Genomic DNA, 20,230 nt, shown 5'->3' with positions numbered 1-20,230 from the left:
GTCCATACTGAGGCTACACGTACACCCTCTGATGATGAAATTCACGTCACACGGACCCTAGCAGACTGTCACACTCTTGCAGATACAGGAAATGTGATGCCAGGTTAACAATCCTCCCAGACACTCTACAAAGAAGGCACATTTCAGATCCCAGCAACTGCATGTCCCAAACTGCCCCTACAATGCGGAAAAAGTGCCTACAATGGTAGAACTTGACGATCTTCTGGACGGAGGCCATGTTCGCCCTCACCTTACATTGAAGTTTATCGAGTCTAGCAGCTTCCCCAATCATCTGATCCAACTTACCACAGGTAGCCGTCAGTTGACAGCTCTGTATTTCTCTTTACTCGAGTGTCCAAGACACACACTTCAGATCTGATGTTATGACTGCAAAGTTCATCATCGATCTTTGGCCTTGGTCTCCTCTGCCACGTACACTTGTGAAGTACCCCAGGGTTGGACATGGTGTTGGTTAGTCCATGGCTAGCGCAGTTCAATAACAAAATACCACTTGAATTTAAGATCCCAGTCACTCCAGGTTTCTCCGTCTTTGCCAACATGAGTACTGATATCTCCCTATGAAGTTTCAAGTTGGAGCCCTCTCCAGGGACCCCACCCATGGCTTCCAAGAAGGCTGGCTACTCTGAACCTGTTCAATACATAAACAGATGGGAGTCAGAGCTTTCCTCTCTGCAAGAGGCATTCCTCTCGTAGTCCAGGGCAAAAATCAGTACATAATATAGCCGGGGACTACTAGATCTCCTCACACCACCCACCGTTTCTGTACTTGGACAAAACTGGAAATGGAGACATTCCACTCTCTATCTAGTAGTCTGGGTCCAGAACCAGTGCTGTGCATGCAGGTGTGCCCACCAAAGCAAGACCAAAACTGAACATGCGCCTTCCCCAAAAGAGAGGTGTTTCAATAGTCGTTTCCATAGCAAGGTTTCAGTTCACCAAAGCATACGCTTTTGCCCATTCCCACCTTCAAGCACCTTTCACTGGCCTGCATCAGGATCTGTCACCATGGGAGACTCCAGAGGTTCACTGATAACACAGTATTGCAGGGGTCTTTTAAGTCCCTCTAATGATCAAATTTTGGAACATTTTACAGCTGGGTTCTTCATCTACTCAGGCTTAAAATATCTAGATTATGATTGACTTTAACACATTCACATAAACATATAATAAACAAATAATTAAAGTAATATGTAAATGTATGTCATAACCACCAAAACTGTTATAAATCTGATTTCTAGCATTACAGAGGGATAAAAACTGTTTCTCTGAGCCACACAATAACAGAGAGAAAAGTTTATTTGATAACTCTTTATACATTACATGTTGCTTTATGGGGCCGTGTAACCCTCATGTTAGCTCAGTGTGTCCGACACCTCATCATCGAGGAATGCTTTTCCTGCCAGTGTCTCACTTTGTCTGCTGGGATGAAGAAATGACCTAATAAATACGAAGACACGCACACACATTCCTCTTTGTATCTATTTCTTCCCCTGGTCACTGACAGTGTCAGGTTATTTGGATTCACACTTTCCTACACACACTTTCCGAGTCCTCTTCACAAGAACAGGCAGTTAATTTTGTTTTTAAAATCCTCTTATCATGAGAGGGCAGTACTAAAAGACTTTATTTAATACAACACAAATATTTATAATATTTATACAGTGGTGTTAACTGTCACCAAGCTCACAGTCTTATTCTAATTCATTTTATTTGTGCTTTATGATTTTATCACATACATCCGCTGTGTAACTGCTGACAGCTGCTTTGAACTACCATTTACAAACAGATACTTTGGCTGAGAACTCCACTGAAAAGCTGATGGGCCTCTTTGGGCATCAAAAAGATAAATCTACTAAATGTCAGAGGCTAAACTCCACTGGTAGATCAGTCTCCCTGGCATCTGGTCTTGGAATAAATGAAAAACATTTCAATAATAGCATTCCGGTACTGTCTGATTCATCTCCAGCCCTGCTTATATCATTCTCCATGTGGATTTGTTACTCTTCTTGTAAATACCACACACAACCTTACAGTGCATGCAAATGAACAGCAGAGCGCACTGTGCTTGTATGGTCTGAAAAGGAAGGCCTTGCATTTAGCTGGAGTGTTAGTTGCCACGGTTTTAGTTCGATTTGAGCAGCTGAACCCCAACTGTTGTAAAATTAGTGTCTAGCATTTTCCAGCCAAAGTCACTATGACAGCTTAACCTCCAGACCAGTTCAGACTCTTATTTATCCAGACTGAAAAGCACCTGAGTGTTACAACTGAGGCACTTTGTCTGTAGCCAGTGCTGCAATACAAACCAGGTGTGTGAGGATGGTGAGCTTCTGTGCATCCTTTTTTGTTGCTGGATTTCATTTAGTATTTTCAATGAAGATGTAAGTGAAGGGTATGAATCCAAGTCAGAGTCAAATGCACACATGAATACAAATGGTAAAGTAATATTATCTGTTGAGCTAGAATTGGATTTTTCATACAGTTTCTGGACAATGACTCAAAGAGTTTGTTTTTAGATACACCAATGTCAGGTGGATCTAGTGCTGTTAGAGTCACCAGGTGTCCCTTTTTATGTGGGACTCCACAGCATTTTTATACATTGTCCCATGTCCCACATATTGAGTTTGTGACCCACATTTTGATTACCTTTAATCTTCAAAACTATGCAGGACACTTTACCTTTATCTGGTGCCTGTGAAGGGATCTGGTCACTCTAAGTGCTGTTGGTCAGTCAACAGAGGTGGGACTAAGTCACTGTTTTGTCACGAGTAAGTCTCTAGTCTTTGCATTCAATTCCCAAGTCAAGTCCCATTCAAGTCCTAAACAAGTCATAATGCACTCTTCACCAGACATAGTGGCATGTTAACAACAGAGTTTCAACTTGCCATTCTTTTGGAGCTTTAAATATCAAACAAATTTAGAAGGTGTTCCGACCGGCACATTTTGCATACCGCAGTTTGTTTTTTTGCTGACCACCTTGTAATTTTGTACATGAACAGAATGATCTTTTATATCATTTTTTCCAATCAGAGCTCAGTAAAGTAACGTTAATTCTTCACAGTTCTCTCCTGCAATTTGGATTGGATACTGTCAGACTGGTTCAAACAAAGTGGACCTGGGGAATTAAGTGTCAACTTGGAGAGAATGAATAGTGTTAACATTGATTCAGGAAAGGCACCAGTTCAGTTCAGCCTTGAAATGATCCGAGGCATACTTTTTATGTAACAGACTTTTTAATCTCTCGACTTAGAGGAAGGTATCAAGTGTTTTCAAGTCAAAAGGCTCATGTCCAAGTGAATCACTAATAAAATGATGTTTGGTTAGGAGTGCTTCCTGGAATCTAAATGAGTTTTTTTGGGGTGCTGTTTGGATAGAGACATGTACAAAAGAAATCACAGAAACTCCAAAGAATTCTTTTTTAAAACAATTGAAATGCCTTTATTGACATGGCATGGTTATTGTAGACCTTAAAACAAACAAACTTAGACAAGCCTTGGTCATTTCAAACTTGTAGTCTCCATCCCCATCCAGCCTCATCAGATATGACGCTATCAGATTTGGCTTTCCTGTATAAAGCCCCAAAAAGCTGTCTGCCATTTTTTTCATATACACAGTTGTGCACTGGTGATCACTGGTCAAAACAAGGAAGCGATGGCTTATTGATATTCTCAGACGCTGGTCCCAGAGAATCCAGCCAAGAGTTTAGATTCCTAACTAGCTGCCAGTGAAGAAGGAAAGGAAGGGGTTGTCAAAAGAGGAATTGAGGTATAGTCACTACAGAGGCAACTCGCCATTATATCGACTCCATCTACTGTTACATTCATCACTCTCCACAAAACTAAAGCTGCTTTTGGTGCTGAAAGGACAGTGGTTGTCCAAACAGTCTTCTCTGTGGTCTTCACTGTCTAACATGAGGAGTACCATCAAAACTACTGCTCAAAGCAATGGGCAAAAGTTTTTCACAAGCAGAAAACAGGCATTGTTTTTGAAGCCTCAGTAAAACCACAAAGTTCATAGTGCTGCTGTGAACTTTTCCTCGACGGATCATTGACTTAGTTCACAAGTTCACTGAAAGGTGGAAATCTGCGTGATTTGACTCCCGATGGGGTTTGTGCTTCGCTAAGTACGCAAGGAGGGAAAAACACATTTGGATCAAGTCGGTGTGAACTGAGAAATAGGAGCGTACCGGTTGCGTGAGACAAACAACTGACGGACAGCCGGCTCAACACTCCAGAATCACTTAAAATATGTTGTCGGTGTGAATTGCCCACAAGGGAGGGGAGCTTAATTGAGACAAATTTTAAGCAGAGAGGGGAAAGATGAAAGAGAGGCAGGAATATTGATAAAAAGCCAAAGTCTTGACCTTCACCGCATATAAAGCACTGATAAGTGGACATGCAGTTTTATTGTTGACTGTACAATTGTTTACAAGGTATGACAGGCATGCAACATTTTCCCTCCTGCATCACTGCTGGTGTGTTATTGACTTTTTTGTCCAAGGTGTTTCATTCTTTTATTGACGTATTTGGCTAAATTTACAGTTGGCGTGCAAAGCGCTCCCACGGCAACTGCTATCAATTTGGTCAGACGCATTTCTATCAAATTATAAAACAATTTATCGCCCCTGTGACGATGTAATGTCCAATCAGTTGTACTGCCGTGACGCAAATGGCAGCTCGTCAGTGCACGCATCAAACACAAATTGGGAGAAAGCACACGCAGATCGGAGGGCTGTTCCTCCTTCTTCTTTCACGCGAACCTGTTTTTTAAAATGACACCTTCAGGCCATCCCATCTTCGTCATTCTCGTCTTCCTTATCTTCCTCCTTCTGTTCCTTCTATTTAACAATTACCCCGACGTCCAATGGGATGTTGTTCTGCAGATATTAAAAACAATCCTCTCTGTGTGGCCAATCATCATGGTCTGGTAGTGGTTGCGACCAGCGCTGACGTGCCAAGAAACAACAGTGAAGGGTCTGTCGGTGATCTGTTGTTGTTGTGTTGCTGCTCTCTTTGCCTTTTATTCAATGGAAAGGTAGACAACCAAGTCCAGATGTTATTTGTTAAGGCTTTCGCTGCCAGTTCTGTGTGTGTGTGTGTGTGTGTGTGTGTGTGTGTGTGTGTGTGTGTGTGTAGCTGCCAATTACAGCTAGTTACAAGGAAGCTGTCTGCTTTAACAGAAGTGGATGAATTCCCAGGCAGCCTGTAGTGAAACCTGTTAAAGGATGGATAAAGGAGAACATTTAAGCTGAAGTGTTTACCTTTACAGGCAGCGTGTGTGTGTGTGTGTGTGTGTGTGTGTGTGTGTGTGTGTGTGTGTGTGTGTGTGTGTGCACGCGCACTCTCTGCTCCAGCACTGTAAACTTCCCATTAGCTCTCTCCCACTCTTTTGCCCCCTCCTCTCGGTTCATCAGGTTCATGATATGTGCAGCTCTAAACTTGACTTCTGTTTTTGTGGACGACTGTGAAATACGGTGCTGCCATAGCAGAAGAAAAACAAAAACAATTAAAAGAAACAGGCATTTTGATGTCAGACAATTTATTGCAGCATTGTTGGATTCAACCACATTGATTTTAGCTCATGAAACAAGAAAAAGGATAACTGAGTGTACTTTAAGAGCCTTTTGAATATTTTATATTTTAGTTTGGGGTGATTGAAACTGCTCCCAGTCTGCCAGTAGTCACATACCACATTAATCATGAAACCCATTTTGACCTGTGAATAGAGTCTCCTGACTGAAAGGATAAAAATTGAAAGCACTGTTTAAGCTAGTGTCATTATGTAACTGTTACGTTATTTCCTTGAAAGAACAGCATTTTGGGAAGTAATTTTTCTTTAAAAGAGTTATTTAAGATGAGTAGTCTAATAACAATCCCATGTCTCTGCATTAAAGATGTTGAAGAAATGGCCAGAATCTAAATTTAAAGATATTGTAAAGTAAAAATAAATGTGTGTAAATGTTTGTCACACCACAGAATCATGTGTTTTCAACCACCCAGCCAAATTTAAGTGATTAAATAAATGCTAAGTCTATAAAATTAGGTCTCAAAATCAAGAAAAAATGAGTAGTTTTCTGGGAGCATTTTCACTCCGCTGTCTTAGAGTCACCACTACGATCTGAAAATGACCTGAAACATGGACACTCAGTCTAGAAGCTTTAATGGACATGTCCAGACGTTGTTTGAGCCACCAGAACCAGAGGACAGTGACAAGATGTTTTTCTTCTGTGTCGGGTTGTTGGAACTGAAGTGAGCTGAAGTGAACTGCTGGGCTGATTTGGACTGAGAGAGTCGCTGAAGGTACATTCGTAACGGATAGTCAGGGAGGGGGTCTGTGTCATTCGTGTGTCGGTTCGTGGGGTTTATATAGTGTTGGTGGACCATGTTTCAAATGGGCCCAAAAAAAATCCTGAAAACACGAATCGTGAACAACAGTTTACAGCTCCAGCTCCACAATTCAGTACTACACAGTCCTCATGTTTTTAGCAACTATGTTCTAACATGTATAATGTGTTTAGGAGAAAAACTCCCTTTTGCTTTACACAATCTTGAAAACATTCAAAAAATGAACCAACATTACCTTAAGAGGTGATAATCCGATCCCCCCCGGTTTCAGCACAGTATTCCCTGTTGTCAACCTGGTTTTCGTCAGTCTCCGGGGCTGTGTTTGCTCCCAGTCTGGCCCTGTTCACTGAAAGGCGGTTGAGCCTGGTTCTGTTGTCCGCGGTGTGAACACAAACACTCCCCCAGAGCTCCGAGCTGCAGATACTGCCAGACTCAAGTCAGCTAAGGGCCACAGGGTGGACTGAGCTAATTGCAGTTAGTAAGTCAACTACAGCCAACGACAGAACTTACAGCAGAGAACATTGTGAGCAGCAATAGTTATATACTGCTCCCTATATGTTTGGAGTTTCCTTTGACAGGTTGTCATATCTTACACATTGCTCCTTTAAGCACACAGCATAGCTTAAAGAAGACTGTTGAATCAAAATTTCAAAAATACCTACCAACACCTCTAAAACATACCATGTTGTATCTCAGCTGTTTAGCCTCTACAGAGAAGAACTGGCAATGACTTTAGATAAAGTTTAGAAAGTCTCACTTGCGGGGCTGTTTCTACATGGGGGCATTGGGGGGCCACTGGCCACCACTGAAATCTCATTGGCCATCCCAAGTGCCATCCCATTATCAAGTATGATCGGTTATCTCCCAAGTGAGCGTCAGGATCTTAGTTTGACCAAACAGTTTGATGAGCATTTTGAAATGTGCGCCGTTTTCTTTTGTATGTAACATACTTTTATTTTTTCACAAGGTTCATTTACTTTTCATTTTACAAAACAGGGTTACATAATACAGTGTTAGTTGTAGTTCCTTTTATGCTACTCACAGAAACAAAAACTGTATACAAAAACTATGTACAGCAAATGAGTAGTTAAAGATAACTTATAAAAATTAAACAAGAAACAGAAGAATGAAAGCAACTGTAAGGTAATTAAATTAGATATGAGAAATGGTAAATTAATGCTAGTCGTACATGTGCATGCACACACATACTTCACACCACCCCTGTGTAAGTTAGTGCCCCACTTGGGGCAACCCAGTCAACAAAGTCTGGACACGCCCCTGCTCAAAAATGTGGATTAATTAACTGTTTGTCAGTGGAGTGTTCGTCTCATGTGCTGGAGGTGTGGTTCCTCTGCAGATGATGTGGGTGCAGCTCCCACCTGCGGCCCTTTGCTGCATGTCATTATCCTGCTATCCCTCCCCCTTTTCTGTAATATCTTCAGTTGTCCTGTAAAATTAAAGGCATAAAAGCCCATAAAATATTACTATATTAAATATGCTGGAAATATTTATTGCACAGACATGAAATTAACACCAATCCTCTTAGCTCATTCTTTGAAGGTGTATTTTCTGAAATGTTCAACATTCTGTTCCAATTTTGGAGAAAAACACACTGGTTCAGGGGAAGAACATGTTCCAATTGTTGCAATGGATGTGTGTTTCGAGTTAAGCATTGAAAGTCAAAATCATAAAGAGGGTTTTGTTGTTTTATTTTTGAAGAGATGTAGCCTGTTCGCAGACCATGAATCTGCCTGGCATGATAAAACAACACTCAAGAATTAAAAAATACATGTAAAGTGAGTTCACTGATGCTATTTTTTTTAAAGTGTGGCCTGTTTTATTTCGATATAGGACTATCTGATGCCTGATAGACATTAAGATTCCACAGTAAAAACATTATCATCTTTAAAGCACCTGTCCTTTCCATTAAGAAGCAGAGAAAAACAGCAGTGGATTGGCTGGAAGGGGTCTACACACACACACACACACACACACACACACACACACACGCACACACACACATGCACATTAAGGGTCTGGGCCTGCACAACTGAACTGACGACAGCAGGCAGGACTTCAAAAGGTGAGACATCCCATAACTCACATCAGTCTCCTGGCAATCCTTGATTTTTCCAACCAATCATACTTTAAGAATGCTGAGGGTAAACAACTCCAGCTGAATGACAAGTTCCTCAGAGTTGTGGCTCTCCCCCTCTGAAACTGGGTCTCCACAATCTGTGTGTGGTGTGTGTCATCTTATTGCTCTGCATAGAACATGATGTTCCACTGCTGATGAGACTTGGTTGTACTCAACCTGATATAAATCCATTATCTGTTTTAATTTGGAGTTAGCTTCGGTCATGTTTGGTATTTTGTGCTCAGTGTAGGTCAGTAAGTGTGTTTCCATCTGCCTTTTTTTTATACACGTTTAAAATTTTTATTACAGCTTTAAAAAAAAAGCAGTGAAAACACCTCAAATTTATAAAACCCTCAAAATATTAGCAAAAAAGTTTTTATACTCGGCTGTGGTAGAAATGTTGGTGTATAAGCAAAATGTGACAGTGCAATGGAAACAGAGGTAGAGAAAAAAGCATGTGACTAAAACGCCCGCTGAAGTCCCAGGCAGAATTCAAGACATTAGGTAACAAATATCTGGAAAATCTTAAATATCATGTAAGGCAAGAATACATGTTTGTTCTGAGTTTGTCACACCACAGAAACGTGTTATTAACCACACAGACACATCTGAATGATTAAAAAAAAAATGTATATAAAAATTATAGCAGTTTTCTCTGCTCTGAAACACTGGGGGAGTGTCCACTTCGCTGTCTCATTGTCAAACACCACCACGATCTGAAAACCACCTGAAACATGGACACCGTCTAGCTGCTTCATTAGACATGTCCAGACATGTTTGAGCCATGAGATCCATATACTGTTGAGTTTTTGGAACTGAAGTGAGCTGAAGTGAACTGCTGGGCTGATTTGGACTGAGAAAAGTCGCTGAAGGCATGTTTATAACTGACCACCGGTGGGGGGGGGCAGTGTCAATTCGTGGGGTTTACATCTTGTTGGGAGACCATGGCTCCAGCGCGTCACCACACAATGTTTCAGGTCTGCCCAAAACATCCTGAACACAGAAATTGTGAACAACAGTTTGACGTGTTTAGGAGAAAATCTTTTTCCTTGATGCAATCTTTAAGTAAATTTTGAAACTATTACAAACATAGTCTCATCTTTTCTAGCTCATAACTGTGAACTTTATCAACTGATATGACAAATACTTCCCTTATGTGTACCACATCTTCATGCATATGCAGATATATGCAGTTACACGCCCACAACAGACTTTCTGAGGGGCAGGGGCGATAAAAATAAAACAGATACCAGCTGTATGTGTTTGGGTAGCAGTGTACCAAAAGTTGTGATGCACATTTTGTCCACTGGAAGGGCACTATATCATGTTTGGTCTGCTCGAAGGGCACTCAAGAGGGCACTTTATCACATTTTATGTACAAGTAGGACAGTTTATCATGATTTGTCTTCCATAAGGGCATCCAAGAGGACACTTTTGCTGTATTTTTTCAAACATGGGGGCACCAGGGGGCAATTGTGGTGAAATCAAAAGCTTGATAGATCTGCCAGGCCTAATTGCAGTAAGCTATGATTGGACAATGCTGTGCAAGTACTGGGTTTAGTGTGTGCTATTAGTATATCAGAGCCAAACCAATCCTCAGCTGTCAACTGCTGCTGTGCATGAAAAACACTGTGAAATTCTAGTTTGTCAGATGCATGGAAGTGGAATTTCATAAAGGTTTTTCTTAGTTCCAATAGGTTGGTGAATTCCTAAGCCTTTGCAAAAACAAGCAGATCTGTGCCTACAGCTGTAAATTCTAAATAATCAATATTTTATTTCTACATCATACTCACATCATTTAGTACCACATTCACAGTGTCTCCTAAAGTGGCTGCTTAAAATCTTTGATGCCCACCCAGGAAAGGCTAGAATTTCCTGTCTCAGGCAGATTTACTGATTTCACTAAAAAGACAGATTTACAGCACTTCCCAACTGAACCTTTAACAGTCTACGAATGTCATCTTAGGATAAGCAGGCTGGCCTGCGCTGTAGAAATGAAATGCAGGATCATGTTCCTCAGATGGTGGGAAGTACAGCCTGTTACACCGACGGAGAGAGAATACATTTCAATATGTTTTGAAAAACCTGAGCTGCTCAGTTTTTCTCTTGCCAACAGTTTGGTTGTCACTTCCAAGATGGGATAAATCATCAGACCTCCATTTTCCTTTTTTGATTCAAAATGTCGTTCAGCTGCCGTTTTGCCACAATCCATAATCTGCTTACTATATAAAAGACATATTTTACTTTCATCTCATTTTTTATCTCACCAAACGTTGAGCGCTGGAGACTATAAGGATTTTGATAGATAATTGCGTTGGAAACCGCACTACAATGAAAAACGGCTTTTCTTTATGTACTGTGGCCCACAGTAAATCAAGGATATCCTTGCTCTGGTAAAGTTGTAACATTCTTGGGGAAGCTCATGCCTCTATTCAGAGGATGTGCAGCCACAATAACCCTGAAGCGGACCTGTTTGTAACCTGGGCAGAGATTCATTATGATAACATGACTATTGCCTATTGATTAACTAATCAGGTGATAACAATATGTAGCAGTGCAAAAAGTCAGAATTCTTCACATACTGTTTTCTTAGGAACATTCAAGTTCACAGTACCTGTCACAAGCTGGCCAAGTCAGCAGCCGTCAAAGGTGAAGTGCTGCTCTGATTCACTTCCAGAATCAGTTTCTTTTGCTGTCTGTCAGCAATCAACGCCCTGGAGAAACATTTTGTTTCTATGTATTTTTGTATTCCCCTGGTGTTGAGTCATGTCCATAAATGCCATGGCAGCACACTGTGTTCGCAGTGCTACACATCTCCTTTGACTAAGATATTTGTTATAGTCGAATTAGGTACACTTTCTGTTCTTCTGGCCAGCAGGCCACCCACATAAAGCATTCCTCTCGTCATGACAGTGCACAACGGGGTTCCTCAAACTGTTTTTAATGGGCTCTGCACTGCAGTTCTGCTGCTTCAGGTGCTTTACAGAGAAGACTGACAGGAAAGATTGGACAGATAAAGAGTGGATGGCAGCTCTCGAACCCACAGGGTAATAATGTTATGTGTCTTACTCCACCACAGTCTAAGGTGATCCAAAGGCTCGAAGGTATTTTCATATTTTCAGACACCCATATCTGCACCAATGCTGCTTTTTAATGAGCTTATGACTTTGTGTTTAAGGGTTTTGGTTTTGGGCCAGCCTCCTCCTCCCGGCTCATGTGAGGCAGGAGGTTTGGGAGTGAGAGCAGTGTGTATGTGAGAATGGATCACCCATCTGTACTTGGCTAACAGTCTTCTAATCAGTCCAGTGGACACTGCCAAAGGCAAAATACATGCCTTGACATCAGTGACTGAGGTGAGGCCAAACGTGCCGTATGGTTCAGGACAGCAATAGAACAGATTTTCTGGACAGATTTTCTCAAGGAGAAAAAAATGATGGCCAGATTTTCTCAAGGAGAAAATCTGGCCATCGTTTTTGGTTAACTTTGTACTCAGCAAATTGTTCAGATTTGGAAACGCCAACATTGCTGCAATGAAGTCCAAAAGAGCAAGAAACATGAGCAGTCAGATGATCAGACAGCATGTAAACAAGCCAACAGCTTAGTCAGAATATCTCAACCACCGTATCTTGAGGCAAAAAAAGGAAACCTGAAATGTCTAATAATCCCTCTTTGCACAGACAACTGTGTGTGCACACAACTGAGGCTAACTGGATGTTAACTGTGATTCATGCTTACAGACAGTTTGGGTTGTAATTTGACTGTTCTGCTTTGTTTTCCTCATCCAAATAAATTTGGCTGACCTCTGGGTCTATTTACAACCTGTCTTATAGCCTCACTGCTTGTGCTGTCCAATCAGACTGGCAACATTGCCTTGTTCGGAGATTTCTCACCAACTGGAAAGGTGGCTAAGAGTGCAAAATGATTACTTATTACTTTTTAATTAGGCCCCTTTGACAGCTGTTCTTTGATGTGCCATAGTAGGCTATAAAGGGCGAGAAAGTCCACACATGGAGGAAGTGAGGTGGATGGATGGGTCAAACAAATACAGAGCTTTAACCGAGGAGACCGGGGTTGGTGTCCTATGTGAAACAAAAAGTCAGCGTTGTAGTTGCTTAATATACATTACCTTACCTTACCTTGCACACATAATATGTACGTACCAAGTAAGTTACATACATAAAGTTACACAACTAACATACTTATTTAAACCCAAACTACATCCTTTTCCTAAAACCTAACCATGTGGTTGTGCCTTTATGTAGAAAATCTAGTCATACATTCCATATTTATTGTTGACTTAACCGCGGAGGCCTGCACGTGCAAAACTGACCCTAGACAGGTACATACAGCATCATAGTTGGAAATGTAATGCTACTGTCCAAGCTGCCATATTTGATGATTTGGGAGTGAGAATGTGTTAAAATGCCTCTGGACAGAGATACAGGCTCAGTTTTCCTAACTCAGACTGTTGAAGGCTCAAATTTGCTTTGGCTAAGCTACAAAGCGATTTCTTCATAGTCAACTCCATTAACACACACAAACTCAGATACCTTAAGCGCAACACGCTGCCATCCACTGTGAATGAAATTTCATTCTAGTGTCAGCCCAGCGAAGTTGCCCAGCAGCGCAACCTGGAGAAGCTGAGGAAAATTTGGCTTTATGCAAATGTCTTGTGAAGTGCTGGAGTAACAACCCAGAGACATTAAACCGTAATAGTTCTCCTCTCCATCTTAATTATGTAAAGAAAGATACACTTGACCAATCAAAAATGGCCAATGTTGCAAGCCCAGCCAACCACAAAAGATCCTGTACTTTTGAAAAGTACTACTCCCCCCAGGCAAGGACTTTTTGAGAAGGTAAAATAACATCTAAACTTAATTTAGACCTCAAAGGTTCCTAGTCCCTGGGGAAAGTTCCTGGCTGCTTTTGTGATGGCCATATGCATTTTGGAAGCTACTGAAAAAACAATGTCATACTAACAACACAGGCACTAGGTCATGCTACATGGGTCATTTTGAAAGACAATTACAAACAACCAGCTTTGTCGTCTAAGTTCGAACACTTGCTGAGTCAACATATAGAAGCAATGCAGTACGTCAAGCTCAAAAGGCATGTTTAAATGCTGAGTCCCTCATTAAAGCCCTATTCATTCTATTAATGTGTCCTGCCCTTATAGAATCAGCGCTCATACAGTGAGATGTGACAGAAAAGCAAACACAGGAAATTGTTTAACCCTCTCTGTCCTGTGTTTTTCTTGCTCTCAACCGTAGCTGAGAGGAAAAATAAAAAGCTCCCATGCTGTTTTCTCCTATTTTTCCAGCCACAAAAAATTGAATTTGTGCCAATTTGTTCGTAAAAATGAGAGAACATCCAGTAGACTGTTTTTATTAGAGCTGTGCAGTGTGTTTTAGTTAGTCTCATAAAGGCCTGCAGTTTGAGACAGGCCAGTACGTAATACAGTAGTTACTATATCCACAAATCCTAACTGAATAGCTAATGTTGCGATGCTTAGACAGGCCGTAACTGTATATGAAGATTGATGTTGGTTCCAATTTCCCATTTAGAGCTCAACATGCTCAGATATTGAGAGAATTACTCAACATATTTCCAAACTGCGTTCTCCAGCGAGGGTTCAAACACTGTTTCCTTTTTATACGCCTCCTTACACGCGAGACAGATATTCCAACCGGCAATTAATATGCTAAGTGGTGCAAAGCCTCACAATGTCACTTTTCATTTACATCTCCAGCACTGTTTATATCTTTCACTCGTGTGTCAGTCTCGGCGCTGGGTAAACACCTCTCTCTGACAGCTGCTGCACACCTTTTTTCATCCTCTTTGACTCCATGGCACTTGGCCTTCTGTTTACCAGCTGGTGGTGACACAGGCCAGGGTTGACAGGGAAGACATAGGTGACCACCTCAGAGCAGCCATCACTCACACATACAGTACACATATTTACACACACGTGCAGGCACACACACACACATACGAGGGAAAGCTCCTGTGGAAGAAAGGCGCAGGTGACCACCTCGGGGCGTCCATCACTTCACACACACATGTTGTATAAATACACACAGACAGGAGCTGCTTGTGTAGCGGAGGGTCACAGATGACCACCTCAGAGCAACCCATCACTTCACACACCTTTGTACACATGCACACACACACACACACATACCCGGAGACCTGGCTTTTCCAAGCAGAGGGTTTTTCCCCTTACAGTGAAAGGCACACCATGGTGGCCAAATGCCCTTTTGACGTACACGGTGCCAGCTGGGAAAACATAGTGAGGTGCGTGTGTCACCACCAGCCTGAACAGCAGGAAAGAAGCCCTGAAGAGGAGGTGATGGAAGTGGAGGTGGAGGAGGTCAGCGCTTTGCTTCCCTATCATGTGAGAGGCTCAGGTTAATACAGGTGATATCTGATTCAGTGGTCTAGTGTAGTATACATATGATAAAAATATTCCATTACATGTAAAAGTCCTGCATTCAAAATTTTATTAAAGAGTATGGAAGTAAAAATAGCTAACTGGAGCTTTTAACTACTTTATATACGGTTGGAAGTATACTCCACTACTACTTGAGTCAATGCAGGGGTAGGTGCTAATACTTCTAAGCACTGGCCTTATGGGCAACCAAACTAAATTTGGTGGCCAAAGTAAATTTTTGGTGGCCACACAGAAAAGGCAATTTAACACAACTTACCATTTGAGTTGTCTGACATTCTTGTTGTCCACTTTTCCCATCTGTTGTGATGGTAATGTCTTCTGAAGGCATTGTTTGTGATGAAAAACGACCTAGACCTCTCGGCTACTTGAGGAAACCGGCACCACTAACCACAGCACATTACATCTTTAGATGTGTCATAATCTAGCCACTTAAACTCCTGCTTCCATTCACTTGTTTTTTCATTGTCCAGCTTTCATGTTCCTGGTTCCTCTGTGAACAGTGTGTTAGCAGTATGAGTAGGCTTAGTAAGCCCACACTTAAGTAGCCCCAACATATCAGCAGCTAACTGGCAATGAGTACTGTTCACTATTTTCATAGAATGTTGAACTAAAATCCACGAAGGAAGTGGTGTGTTTGTGGAGCTGTAACATTGTGTTGGCGGAGGCTCGCAGTATGTGAATAAAACTACATTTAATATTTTGTGGCCACAGAGTAACTTTTTGCAAAACTTCCATGGAACACCTGTTACATTGTAACATTTCAACAACATAGCAGCAATGTAACTGTAACGTTGCAGTAATGCATTATAAATGCTACAACACAACTGTGCAGGGACATACTATGTTTGTAGGGAGGGCGAGAGTCCGGGAACTTAAGTCTATCATGTGTAGTTAATGCCATAGATGACGTGAAAGATTATAACATGACGGGCTGCAGCCTGCATCTGCAACATACGATACGATACGATACGATACGATATGATACGGTGTGGTACAATACAATATGATACAGTTTGGTACGTTACAGTATGATACAGTGCAGTACAATGTGATACCATTCAGTTTGGTATGACATGACGGACTGCTGAACTCATGCACACATGCACAACATATAAACAAGCAGCACAAAGCAGCACATACTGTGGCAAATCACAACCCCAGTTTAAACATATTGCACATATTATGCACATTGCACATATTACACAAGCAGAGATAAGAGCACCATAAAGCTATTGCACAATCCCTGAAGCCTCAAGCAACATCACTTAAAATTCCAGCTGAGGCATTAAAATGGTTATTCAGTGTGCTTGTCTCGGAACAGACTGCTGGAGGGACGGCTGTTCATTCTTACCCATAACCTTCATGGACAATGATTGGTATATCTGGCTCTACACCTTTTGCCTTGACCAAAACAACCACACTTTTTCAAATATTGCATTATAACTCAACATATTAATTTTATTGCATTTTATTTCTTTTACAAGCTTTTGTTTTGTTAGATACTTCTGGAAAAAAACAGTTAATATTTGCCCAAAATTCCCTTTATAATCATGTTGCACAAACTAAAAATAGTGTATTGTAAATTTGTGTTATGCAAGAGTTTCACTTCACCTTTATTTTATTGAGTTTTCTTTTTTAGGTTTTGACGCCTTGTTTTTCATAACCTAGTTGATGACGTTGGGACTTTTTTTTTACTTGTAGACATGGATTATGCAAAAGGTGGGGAGGTAGACCTAGAGGTTAGAGAAAGGTTTTAGCTGAAAAAAGGTGTTTTGAATCTGCTGGGAAAATGTGGGTGGACAGTGAATGAGTAACACTCTGTATCCCACAGCATCTACTGTTTAAGGTGACCTTGAACACCCATCTGCAACAGTAAAAATGACTGAGTGGACTGTATGTGTAGAACGGCAGAACATGGTAGTCTTTTTACCTGTCTGTGGTGTGATCCATACCCTGATTACCAGGCTTTGGGAGTAACAGATTACATGTAACAGGACTATGTAATTAGGATACAAAAAACAAAGGTAACTGTATTCCATTGCAGTTACAGAAAAAAGACATAATCAGATTAGACTTAGTAAAAATGGTGATTTTTAAAATACATTTTAATGAAAAGGGTCCTATCTTACGCTGACCTAAAGCCCAGATTGAAAGCGCAAGGCACAATGGATTTAATTTATTCAAGGTGTGTCCAAATCCACCTTTGCCATCTTGCACCATTGGTGCAGGGGTATCCCGCCCTGTCCTGCTCCTTGTGCCAGCAGCGCACAACGGGATGCACCTATCAGCTGTGCCCAAGTACCTTGATTAATTCATGGGTGAGTTTAGGCTGTATAAGTAATTCACCAATCAGAAAGTCAGCTCTCATCACCTTGGAGAAGCAGGAGCACAAGCAGTGGCAGTGTGACGGTCGGGATGATCTTGTGTCATCTATAATGTCTTGTTGATTTTGTATGTTATGGATCATAATCCTTCTGGATTGTAATAAACATACAGACACAAACACTACAGTTGCTCCAGCTGTCATGCCAAAAGTAAGAAGTAGTAGTAGGCTTTATATTTTTTAATAATAATTCCTTGTTCCTGGTCACACACACATATGCAGTTCAACATAAATGTAAGGTGTTTTGTCATTGTGGAGATGTGTGTGCACGCTTCAGCCAAGTGCGAGACACACATGCTGTTAACTTTAATATTTACACTTGATCGAAAATATGTTCAAAGGACCCCTTACTAATCCACACTCCTGTTTGGTGGAAAAGTCTTAACATAAATGAAGGTGTTTTGTGATTGTGGACATGTTTGCGTGTTCTGCAGCCAAACGTGCCAGGTGCCATCTTGTGCAGACAGAGTTGTTGTGCCACAGACTTCGCGCTTCGACAAGGTTTTAGCCGGTCTAAGGCGCAAGTGGTTTTGACTCTAATGCGCCGTGCACAAGATAGCAAATGCACCTGGTCACGCCTCCATTTTGCCTTAATTCACCTCTTGCCCATGGGCGCACACCCAGGCGCAAGTTCATTTGCTACTAGGCAGATGTGGCAGAAATGGCAACTGTGCCAGTTTAAGATAGCAATGACACCTGTGCCACTGGCTTAACCGCCAGGTGTAAGCTAGGGCCTGAAGAACGAGTCTCACACTACCACTCTAGTCCCTCTGGTCAGCTAATTTCAGTCAGTATATGCCGCTAGTGAAAAAATGATTCTCTGGGTGGAAATTTGAACATTATTTTGTCTTTTGTCGTCAAGTTACTGATTACATTTGACAGAAAATCATTAATTGTGTTGGAATACATTTTAAAGTAATCCTCCCAACCCTGTTGATTACTTTTGTCAAATGTATCTGATCACTCTGTCAATAAAATCTCACTATCACACATCTGATGTGTTTTGATGGGAGACACTGATAGACTCTTTAAAGACATAAAATTCAGCACTTGGTCTCTGTAAAACAGCACCCAAACTTTTCACTTTCAAAGACAGGCCCTACAGGTACGTAATGTACTTGAAGTGTGTTTGTTGTGGTGGAGCAAAACATCTGTTTTACATTTTGCTAAAATGTTGTTTACAGTGCTACAGAGAGTCATGTCTAATGTCATGTTGCATTAATCTGCCTTTTCAAAAGCAGACATAGCAGACATATCCATATACTTTATACAGCCTAGGAAGGAGGTTGAGCTGAGCTGTCCTTAGCTGAGCTGTCCTTATGTTACCTCAAAAGAGTTTAAAAAAGAAATGTTGAAATTCACTAAGTCATGCTTGATGTTCTGCATTTGTTCAAGTGTCTGATTTTGTGAGCTGCAGTAAAAATGATAACGTGCACTGTTGTCAGGTCAGTTAAAGATTAGATTTTTTTCAAATAGCAAGCAAAGCAAAGCGACTCTTGATGGACTCATTAAACTCATTAAAAAGAGCATATCAAGCTGTTGTTTTTCCACAGCAAAAGGATTTACCTTAATCATTATATTTCAGTTACACTGTAAAAATCATACAGGAATACGACATGATAGAATAAAACAGAATACAATACAATACAGTATAATACAATATGATACAACACAATGTGATATGATATGATGCAATATGATACAACATAATACAATGCAACACAATACAATATGATACAACCTAACACGATACGATACGATACGATACGATACGATATTGGAGTCAGATACAGTGCACATATAGCTGCCCCCAAAAAACAAGCAGTTATAAAAACACTTGTCTGTTGTTTACAGTGCAGCAGAGATCTGTGTCTGCTGTCAAGTTAGATTAATCTGTGCTTTCAAAAATAGACATAAAAGACATATCCATATACTTTATACAGCCTGTGGGGAGGTTTCAGTAGAGCTGACCTTAGCTGATCTGTCCTTATCTTACCTCCAAGTAGTTTAAAAAGAAATGTTGAATAAAATTCTTGCACAAAGGTTCCAAGTGTTCAACTGTCTGATTTTGTAACTGCAGTAAAACTGATACATGCACTATTGTTGGGTCCAAATAACATCTAAAGACATCTGATTTAAAGTCTGTTTAAAGTTAGAGTTTTTCTTCCAAACACATTACACGTTGTTGTGTGAAACCGTGAAAAGACTGAGAAGTAGTACTGAATTGTGGAGTTATGCCATTAAACTCTAAAACTGTTTAGTTGTTTGGGTGGACCTGACGTGTGGTTCAGAGACATTCTAGAGCCACAGGTCCCCAAACACTATATAAGCCCCTTGAACCGACATGCATGAGAGTAAAAAGTTTCCTGAGAACCTTCTTTTTAATAGTTTGAAGGAAATATATATGATACAAACTTCTAATTCACTTTAAGATGAGTCATGGTTGTTTGTTGCTCTCTATACCCCCTCATACTTAAAATGTAATAAAGTCACCGGGAGCAGTTTCACACATTGTCTTTGCAAGGTTTCATGTACAAAGACGCTCCAACAGGAGCAACGGCAGTTTTAAGTTCTTTGTGTGAAATGAAGAACTGACTCTTCAAACTGGGAAAATGTAAAAGGAAATCAAATTTGTTTATTGTTGTTTTCTCAACTTAATATCTTAAGCTTACTGAACATGTTTTCTCAAGTACAGTTATTATATAATATTCTTTATTCAGAAAAGTTTGTTTTGAATCATTACAAAATTATCTCAACACTGGCTTTTCAAACTCAGTTAACTTAAATTTTAAGGCAGCCCAGAAACTAATTTTTTTGAGTGTTCATTTTTTTTTTTTTACAGTGTAGTCACTTCTCAAACTGTGTGAGAATCACTTTGGACTGAATTTCTTGGGTGA

The 20,230-nt window shown here is 40.7% G+C and overlaps 1 protein-coding gene across 1 annotated transcript in view; it reads left to right on the top strand.

The window, feature by feature from the left end:
• Positions 1-20,230, top strand: part of LOC146318275 (astrotactin-1-like) — a 174,203-nt gene that overhangs the window by 126,873 nt on the left and 27,100 nt on the right. The gene's annotated exons all lie outside the window — the stretch shown is intronic.

The sequence above is a fragment of the Lutjanus erythropterus genome, chromosome 12 (genome assembly GCF_056507025.1).
Source record: "Lutjanus erythropterus isolate fLutEry1 chromosome 12, fLutEry1.hap2, whole genome shotgun sequence".
NCBI classification, from domain to species: domain Eukaryota; kingdom Metazoa; phylum Chordata; class Actinopteri; order Lutjaniformes; family Lutjanidae; genus Lutjanus; species Lutjanus erythropterus.
This window is presented reverse-complemented; position numbering and strand designations above follow the sequence as displayed.